The following is a 10,510-nucleotide window of genomic DNA, read 5'->3' on the forward strand; positions in this document are numbered from 1 at the left end:
TTAAAATTAATAATTAAAATTTATTAAAATATTGATATACTGATATATTTAAAAGCTTTTTTAAATTAATAATTAATACAGAACATAGTATAAGAAATTAATAATATTAATAATAACAATTCCTGTTTTGTACAGAAGTGATACAAAGAGTTTGTGGACTTTGTTAAGGAAATTTCTTATTCCTTGCTAGTTTTATGGTATCTTCATCATAATAAATATTATCTCAGGTGCTTCTCAGCAATAACCCCAAAGAGAGTTTAATTTGTCTTCTGCAACTTCTTCATCTTTTTCAAGCACAAGATTTTCTACTTCAGGTATGAATTGGGTTTAGGATGCCTCAGTTGTAGAAATCTGATTGTTTGACATCTCCATTGTAGAAACCTAGGTATTCATCTATAAAAATGGAGACATTATAGTTACTTATACCCCTTTTGACTAAAACTACAATTTTTCCCTCAGTTGCCGATTCTTATGGTAATTCTTTTCTGAGACTGAAGTTGATTTCCTGAATAGGTGAATGATTTAATGTGTTATGTGTGTAATATTGAAACATTTTTTGTTTTGAAAGTTTTTGTACTTGATTAAATGTTTCTCTTTGATACTTTTTTTCTTTTAAACTGTTAGTGCGGTAATTGGCTTTTTGCTAGAACCTGTGGTTTAAAATTGATTGTGTTTGATTTTTTTTATTTGTTATTTATTTATTTTTTTGCTGAACTCTGTTTGTTCTGTGAGTTATTGGCATGAGGGTTTGTGCTAGGTTTGAAAAAATTGTTATGACATGAACTTTGTTGTGATAGTTCAATATAAACCTCATGTGGAGCACAATGCAAGAATGTTGTAAGTGGCTAATTAATTTCCACCATTGAGTTGAGTTAGCTCTAATGATTCTTGAAATGATGGTCTATTCCTACATTTCATGCTGGTCTATCACTATCTTTGAGGAGCATTCTCACTACTAGGGTATGACTTGATTACTAGAAGAGTTGATACAGTTCAAATATGTCTAGTTTGATTGGACCAGAATTTTTTTATGTGTGTGTTTAGATCAGGGATGATCTTATTGTTGTTGATTCTTTTGTTGTTGGTAGTACTGTCTTTTAAGTTGTGGAACAGGGAGAAAATGGTCATTTATTTATGTTTTCCTGGATGAAGAATGGAAGGAGAGGGTTTTTCAAGTCTTTGTGGGAGAAGATTTTGTCTGTTTGGGAATGGAAAATTTTGTTCTTTTGAAACTTCTATCTAGTGTTTATGCTTCATTTGTTTTCATATCTCACTGCTAGTTGGTTATGCTGAGCAAAGATGTTACAGGCCTTAGCTTTATGTTATTATCATCTCTAGTTTTCTTTCCTTGCTAATTCTTAAAAAATTGCTCTACTTCATTAGTGCTTCTGATCACTCTTGCTGGTTTCATTAGTGAATTTAGTTTATAATGCATATTATTTTTTATTATAAGGCATATTATTAGTGCTTCTGATCACTCTTACTTATTTAAGTTTTATTAGTGCTTCTGATCACTTTTGATTCCAAATTGATGATTCCATTGTTGATTTTATCAGAGGAAATATGAATTCAGAGGAAGCTGCACAAATTCCTAGAAGAACTACAAAGTCTTTAGCTTTATCTTCTGCACAAATTTCTGCTTCATCTTTAGTTAAGTTTTGTTTGCTTTCTATTCCTTTTTGGTCTTTAGTTTCATCCTATATTATTATTAGTTAACTAGTTTCAATTTCGTTCCTTGCGTTTGAATTTCTTCTCCAAAATCCCTGGTTGAATCATGGATAAGAGCATGTTAGCTGGTCTGGAATCACTTCTATAATAAATTAGAAATTTGCATTTTATATCCTAGTCAAAATTTTCAATCTCAGCATTTAAATCCAATCGTTATGATGCTACATACTACATTATCTTGGATCAAAGGGTTTACAACTACTTGTGGTATAGATGAACAACAGTGAAGATGAAGAAACTTGCCATCTGCGTCACAATCAAATAGTTACTATTACATTAGGTGCCAACTAGTCAAAATTGACAAATTTATAGCAATGTATGAGAATGAGAGGAAGATACTTTCCATTGAAAATGCTGCTCCGTAATAGGGATATGCTGCTGGTATGAATCTCTCATATTTGTTGTGTCTGAAGGGACGGACAGGGATCTACGTACAAAGTTCAAAGGCATTCGAGATCTTTGTGGTGAGCTTCATGTTCCTAAAATTCTATGTTAGGGCAGCACAAATAGTTTCAGATCTTTGTGGTACTTGTTCTGAAGTCATAGCCAAGTTCTCTGTTAAACCAATGTAACCATTTTGAATGTTGCATCTGGACGTTAAGGGAACAATATTTTTAATTACTTAGAATGGTTAAAATTGAATTTTAATGCTTTTTTAGGATCCAGAATTGTTTATCTCAGCTGTACGCCAAAGACGTCACTACTCCTGATGATAAACAAGAGCTTGATGAGGCTTTGCAGCAGGAGGTAAGTTGGTAATTCAATTTTCGCACCTTTAGATATGAAATTACAATTTTCGCACTTAAAAGTAAATTGGTAATTCATATGCTACCTGATTGAGTATTCTTAGATTTTATTTACTATTTCATATGGATATCACATGTATTGTTTGGATTCCACCTTTTAAATCAGTAGAGAGATGACATATCACAAGGAACAAAGTCATGTAAAAGTTTAAGAGAATCAGTTTCCATAGTTGAATCACCAATAAACTTTTATTATCGTAATCTTTCTTGTTTTTCTTTTTATACAATTTCTGCTTTTAATAGGTGGATGTTCGAAAGGATCTGATAAGAAATTTCACAAACACGATTGATCTTGATCAGCTAGATATTTGATGGTGCAACTTATTGTGAAGCTGAATGTTTTCCTCAGTAACCATAACACAGATATTTTCATATATGCCATGGAATGCATAGAAGCAAGAAAGGCCCCCATTTTTGTTGATGTCATTTGGTTATGAAAGAACCACTGTTGTGCACAAGGGGAATGGTCATTTGTAATGGAGGAATTTGATCTATACCAAAATGACTTCTTTTTTTTTTCATTTTTTTAGTATAATTTATTTTTATTATATTTAACTCATTTAATTAAAAATACAGAATTATATATGTAATCATATTACTAAATATTATGTTGTACAAAAAATTATTAGAAAATATATATTTATATATATACAAAAAATAAAAAAAATAATGAGGGACCTAAGGCTACACTTATATACAGTAGCTATAGTATAACAAAAAAAAGAGGGACCTAAGGCTACGCTTGTAAAAAGTAGCTATGGTATACAATGTGGCTATGCTTTACAAGTGACGCAGTAGCGTTGAAAAGCGTAGCCTATTCTGGAAGAATGAAAGCTGAAAAGCGTAGCCTTTGGTCCTGGACAACATCACTTGAAAAGCGTAGCCTATTCCCAAACGCCAAAAGCGTAGCCCTTGGTGCAGAAAAACGTAGCCTTTGAGAATAGGCAACGGCCAAATAGGAATCACCCCAAAAAGCGTAGCCGTAGCCCGAAAAGCGTAGCCGTAGCCCAAAAAGCATAGCCGTAGCCTATGGCATCATTTTTTTTCACTTTTGGCTACACTTTTCAAGTGTACCTGAATGGGTATTTTTCTTGTAGTGCATTATAACCATTATAATCTGCCTGACTGAGATTTACAAGATGACCATAGCTTGCTTCATACCAACAATCTCCGTGGGATCGACCCTTACTCACGTGAGGTTTATTACTTGGACGACCCAGTGCATTTGCTAGTTAGTTGTGCGAAGTTGTAAAAAAGAGTGATATTACAATTGTGCACCAAGTTATTGGCGCCATTGAGATCACAATTTCGTGCACCATTTCCCATACATCAAATAGTTCCAGCTCTAGTATGTATTGCTATGGCATCTCATTCCTTTTGGTTAGATTTTCAGCTCTTTGACATTCATCACACCTTGACACCATTTTATTGGCATCCTTAAACACTGTTGGCCAGTAGAATCCTGATTGAAGCACCTTTGCTGCTATCCTTTCTCCACTGAAGTGACCTCCATATGGTGATCCATGGCACTGCCATAACACTTACTGCCCTTCTTCATGGGGTATACACCTTCTTAGGACACCATCAGTACACTTTTTGAACAAATAGGGGTCATCCCAGATGTAGTGGTTGGCATCCTTGATTAGTTTCCTCTTCATGTGCTTATTGATGTTAGTTGGTAGCTCCCCAATAGCCTTGAAATTAGCTATGTCTGCGAACCAAGGGGCTACTCGAATCATCATCAATTGTTCATCAGGAAAGCTTTCATTTACTGCTACTTGCTGCATTTCTTCTTCTTGTGGAATCCTTAAGAGGTGGTCAGCTACCTTGTTCTCTGTCCGCTCCTATCCTTAATCTCAATATCAAATTCTTGGAGCAGCAGGATCCACCTTATTAGTCTGGGCTTAGATTCTTGCTTAGTAAGCAAGTATTTGAGTGTTGCATGATCAGTGAACATAATTACATTTGAGCCAATGAGATATGATCTAAACTTATCAAAAGCAAAAACTATGGCTAAAAGTTCTTTCTCTGTGGTGGTATAGTTCCTTTGATTCTCATTAAGGACATTGCTAGCATAGTAAATAACACGTACTAGCTTGTCTTTCCTCTGTCCTAGGACAGCACCAACAGCAAAATCAAATGCATCACACATTAGTTCAAAGGGAAGATCTCAGCTTGGTGGTGCTATGATAGGTGCAGAGGAGAGTTTCTTTTTGAGTTCATCAAAGGCTACCATGCATTCTCTATAAAAAACAAAAGGAGTATTTGAGACAAGTAGGTTGCTAAGGGGTTTTGCAATCTTTGAAAAATCTTTAATAAACCTCGTATAGAACCCAGCGTGTCCCAAAAAGCTTCTGATTGCTTTGACATTGCAAGGTGGAGGTAATTTTTTTATTACTTCCACTTTTGCTTTGTCTACTTCTATGCCATCTTTTGAAATCTTGTGACCAAGAACCACCCCTTCAGTCACCATAAAATGGCACTTCTCCCAGTTTAAAACCAGGTTGGTTTCTTGACACCTTTTTAGCACAAGAGAAAGATGCTATAGGCAATCAGAATATGAGTCCCCAAATACAGAGAAGTCATCCATAAATACTTCTATGAACTTCTCAATCATATCTGAAAAAATGGAGAGCATGCACCTTTGAAATGTTGCAGGTGCATTGCACAATCCAAAGGGCATTCTCCTATAAGCAAATACACCATATGGACAAGTAAATGAAGTTTTTTCCTAATCCTTGTGGTCTACAACAATTTGGTTGTAGCCCGAGTATCCATCCAGGAAATAATAATACTCATGTCATGCCAATCTTTCAAGCATTTGGTCCATGAAGCATAGGGGAAAGTGATCCTTCTAAGTGGCCTCATTAAGTTTTTGGTAGTCAAGGCACATGCGCCATCCAGTTACCGTCCTTGTCAGTATCAGTTCATTCTTCTCATTTTCCACAATAGTGATCCCTCCCTTCTTAGGAACTACTTACACCGGGCTTACCCAAGGGCTGTCTGAGATGGGGTAGATCACCCCTGCTTGCCACAACTTCAACACTTCTTTCTGAACCACTTCATTCATAGTTGGGTTCAGCCTCCTTTGTTGCTGTCTTGAGGGCTTGGCATCCTCTTCAAGTAAGATTTTATGCATGCACATTGAAGGACTGATCCCCTTTAAATCTGAAAGTGTCCAGCCTATGGCATCCTTGTGTTGTCTCAGCACTTGGATAAGTCCTCTTCTTATTCCTTACTTAGACTTGAATTTATGATTACTGGGTAAGTGTTGTTGGCACCCAGATATGCATACTTCAAGCTGGGTGGTAAGACTTTCAGCTCTAGTTTTGGTGACTCTGCATCTTTGTTGTCTGTGGTAGTTGGCATGATTGAGTTCCTTATGGTTGCTTGTGGTAATTTTCCATCTGGTGCTTGCTTCAGCTCAATATTTTCTTCACATTATTCTTCTCCAATGACTTCTTAAACTATCTGTTCCATGGTGTCTACTAGCATACATTCTCCTATGAGTTCCTTGGGGTAACTCATTGCTTTAAAGACGTTGAAGACCATTTTCTCTTCATACAATCTCAAGACTAGTTCCCCTTTCTACACATCAATGATGGCTCCAGCAATTGCTAGGAATGGTCTTCCTAGGATAATTGACGTGTTGGCCTCTTCTTCCATGTCCAGCACAACGAAATCAGCAGGGAAAAGGAATTCTCCTACTTTCACTAGCAAGTCTTCCACCACTCCATGTGGAAACTTAAATGTTCTGTCAGCCAGTTGGAGTGCCATTCTTATTGGCTTGGCTTCCTCAATCTTCATTCTTCTCATCATGGTTAGGGACATAAGATTTATGCTAGCTCCCAAGTCACACAAAGCTTTCTCAATAGTGATGTCCCCTATGATGCAGGGGATTTAAAAACTCCCTGGGTCTTTTAGCTTTTGAGGCAACTTCTTCTGTATGATGGCACTACATTCTTCAGTCAATACATTGTTTTATTTTGCCTCCCAGTTCCTCTTTTTGGTTATAAGCTCCTTCAAGAACTTGGCATAGAGTGGCATTTGTTCTAATGCCTCAACAAATGGTATGTTGATTTGGAGCTTCTTGAAGATCTCTAGGAACTTAGAGAACTAGCCATCCTTCCCATCTTTTCTCAATCTTTGGGGGTATGGTTCCTTTGGCACATAGGGCTTCAAAAATGGTTTTGGTGGAGGTGAGGTTGGAATCTCTCCTTCATCCTCGTTCCCATGTTTTGGTGTAACTTCTTCATGATTATCTTTGCTTGGAGCTCCTTCCTCTACAACCTTCCTACTTCTTAGAGTTATAGCTTCGCATTCCCCTCTTGGGATAGCCGTGGTATCATTGGGAAATGTGTGTGTGGAAAGTGGGCTTTGCTTGGACAAAATTCCCACTTGTGCCTCCAACTTTAATATTGCTGCACCTTGATTTTTCATATTTGACCTGTATTCCTCTTGATTAGCATCTATCCTTCTGTCAGTTTGTGCTTGTCTGTCCATGAGGGAGGAGACTGCCCCTGAAATCTGGGATGACAGTTGTGCTATTGCAGCCTCCATCTTCTCAAAGTCGCTCTTGATTTCGCATGGTTGCATGGTTGAGGATGGTGCATCTTGATTGAGGTTGTTGTGTATGGGTTGGTTGTTATGGTAGGATGTGTTTTGTGAGTTATGGTAGGGTCTATGGTTCCCTGTTTGATGGTTGGGGTTGTGGTTGGGATGCTGATTTGATGGATAAGGCTTGTTGTGGTCCTGGTTGTGGTTTTGTTGATTTCCCCACCCAAAGTTTGGGTGGTTCTTCCACCTTGGGTTGTATGTCTTAGAGTGTGGGCCATATGGTGTTCTGGATGAATTGTTCACATAATTAACTTGTTCCCAGTCACCTTCAGATTCTGATGCATTCCCTTCTTGTTGAGGAGTTTGGTCTTGAATGACTGAGGCTTGGTTGGCCTCCATCCTCTTGTTTAATGCTGCTATTTTGTGTTGTAATCGCCTTGTTCTGAGCTAACAAAACATCTACAGAATTAAGTTCTAGCACTCCCTTCTTCTGAGTCCTTTCTGAGGCATAGAAATACTCATTTTCAGCTATAGTTTTAATAACATATATGTCCTCTTCAATGGTTTTCTTTTTGTTGAGTGAGCCTCTTGAAGAATGATCCACTGCCTTTTTTGCTTCATAGGATAGTCCCTCATAAAAGATATGTAGTTATACCCACTCATTGAACATTTTCGGTGGGCATCTTCTTGTCAGATCTTTGAATCTCTCCCAAGCCTCATAGAGTGTTTTTCCATGTTGTTGTCTAAAAGTTTGCACCTCAGCTCTCAGCCTATTGATTCTTTGTGGGGGGTAAAATCTTGCAAGGAATCAGTTCACGACCTCCTCCCATGTAGTTAGGCTATCCTTGGGGAATGATTCCAACCACTTTGCTGCCTTATCTCTGAGTGAGAAAGGGAACAATAGTAGTTTGTAGATGTCAGGGTGTGCCCCGTTGGACTTTACAGTATCACATATCCTCAAGAATGTGCTGAGATGTTGATTAGGATCTTCTTGGGCACTTCCTCCATATGAGCAATTATTTTGAACAAGTGTGATGAGCTGAGGCTTCAGCTCAAAGTTATTGGCATGAATTGTTGGCTTTAGGATGCTGCTGCCACAATTTCCTGGGTTTGGGTTGATGTAGGAGCCTAAGACTCTCATTTCTTGCCCATCATGATTGACTGGGCCTCCTCTGGCATGGTTATGAACTTCTTCCTCATGATGATTCTCCATATTCTCCTCCATGTTTATTTCAAAATACTCTTCCTCTTCCTCAGCACCAACGACTCTCTTCCCTCTTGCTTCCCTCCTTAATCTAAAGAGGGTCCTACAGGTTCAGAATCAAAGGAAGTTGAAGGTCTGCTTCTCCTACCTGTCATACAACCAATCAAGGCAAAAAGAAAGAAAGAAAGTGGATGAAGAAATTACTATTGTTAGAGTAGTTGTTAGTGAGAGTGGTGCAATTGATTAAACAGTTAGAAGAGTGGAAATACGGATAATCAAAGAAGAAGGAAATAGAGCTCAAAATAAAATAAGAATGCTAAATAAAAGAAAATTAAAATAACAAGGAAATTAAATTGCTTAATCTAGCTCTCCAATCAATTTAATCACTGTCAAATTGAAGCCAATCCCTGGCAACGGCGCCATAAAACTTCATGAGTCCAATTCACCACCCCTTTCAAAAATTAAGTGAATTAGTTCTTTTGGCAAGCACACCAAAATTATCGCCAAGTAATAACCCACAGTGGAGTGGGATCGTATCCACAGAGATTGGCGAATTCGAGCAGTTTTAATTGATTGATGAATTAGTCAAGCAGATCAATAAGATTGTGAAGTGCAGAATTGTAAATGACATAAATGTAAATGACTAGAATATAAAGAAAAGCAATAAAGTGCATAAATGGAAATTGCTGAATGTAAAGTGTTGAATCATAAATGACTTGAATGTAAATGGGAATGGAGAATTGCAGAATGTAAAGTTAAGCTGTAAATAAATGGATAGATAAGAACGGGGAAATTCATTGAGATTGGGAGATGTTGTCTCTTTGGATCAAATCTAGCTTATATCCTCTTCAATCATGTAACTCGTTGACCTCTTGGCAATCATGATTGATTGAGCCCCAATCCCTTGGTGACTCAATCTCTCAGATCTTGATCAATAGCCAATTCCTTGGTCTAATTGCTCATGAAGAGAGATATGCTTGGTCCCTGATTATACCACACACCCTTATAGATCCAGTAGAGGGGGGATTATATGTCACATATCCCATCACCAAAACCCAGATTCTACTCAAGTGTGATAAGGGATTTCAAGCATGGTTTCATGTTTCCTTTCCCAAGGTTCCCATGAAACCCAATTGCATTCAATCTCTTTCCCAAGATAATTGAACACTAAGCATTAAGAACAAAATTCCTTCTAGCAAATCAAAGAGAAGATGAAGAGAAGAAGGATTTCACTATTATCAATCTATCAAGTACAACAGAGCTCCCTCTCTCAATGAAAGGGAAGTTAGCTACTCATAGCCTGAAAAGTACTCAAAAGTGGAGTGTAAAAGTAGATCTAGAACTAACTGCTTAACCCCTCTTCAGTACTCCTTGGGGGTATTTATACTACTCCTAGTAAAAATAAAAGAATTACAAAAGTGAAAAAGGGAAAATCACATTTTGAAGGGAAAGAAAACACTCAACAAGCGTGACTCCTTAGCTGGCGTGTGGCTGGCGTTTCACCGGCATGTCGCGTGCCCTTCAAAATAGCTTGGCGTGCCACGCTCAATCCTTCAAGTGGCACGCTCATCCCTTTATCAACCTTGGCGTGCCACGCCTTCGAACTCAAGTGGCACGCCATAGTGGAATTCTTGTGTTGGCGTGCCACGCCTTCGAGCTCAACTACGCCCCTTTGATTTTTCCACTTTTGTTTACCTTTGGAAACTTGAACTAGCGTGGCACGCCCAGGGTCTAGCTTGCCATGCCCTTGTTGTGTGCTTGGCTAAGCTCCTCTGGAAAGTTGCACTAGAGTGGCACGCCAGACCCTTTGTGAGTGAGTGGTTCCTCTATTTGGTGTGCCACGCCACGAACTCAAGTGGCACGCCCCAATGCTTCTTTGCTCTTTGAATGATGCTGGCATGCCACGCCTAGTTTCTCAAGTGGCACCCCTAAGTGAAGAATAGTGATTGGCGTGCCACGCCTTCGATACCAAGTGGCACGCCCCATGTAATTTGCTTCTTCCATCCTCTCTGGAAACTTATACCAGCGTGCCACGCCTAAAGGTTGGCGTGCCACACCCATCATCTTGTCTCGTTCCAGTAAATGGCATGCCACGCCTCAGCCATCAAGCCTCTTCTCTGGATCATTGTACCAGCGTGCCACGCCATGTTGCTCAAGTGGCACGCCCATGTATTTGTGCAATCTTCAAGCTTGGCATGCCATGCCTGGGTCTTCA

General features: G+C 38.5%; 1 long non-coding RNA gene across 1 annotated transcript; it reads left to right on the forward strand.

Annotated features, from left to right (window-relative positions):
• Positions 1-935: 935 nt before the first annotated feature.
• Positions 936-3,046, forward strand: LOC110280956 (uncharacterized). The gene is made up of 3 exons (XR_008002607.1): positions 936-2,192; positions 2,410-2,475; positions 2,778-3,046. It is a non-coding gene; the product is annotated as an uncharacterized LOC110280956 (long non-coding RNA).
• Positions 3,047-10,510: the final 7,464 nt, after the last annotated feature.

This window comes from Arachis duranensis, chromosome 1 (assembly GCF_000817695.3).
Source record: "Arachis duranensis cultivar V14167 chromosome 1, aradu.V14167.gnm2.J7QH, whole genome shotgun sequence".
NCBI lineage: Eukaryota > Viridiplantae > Streptophyta > Magnoliopsida > Fabales > Fabaceae > Arachis > Arachis duranensis.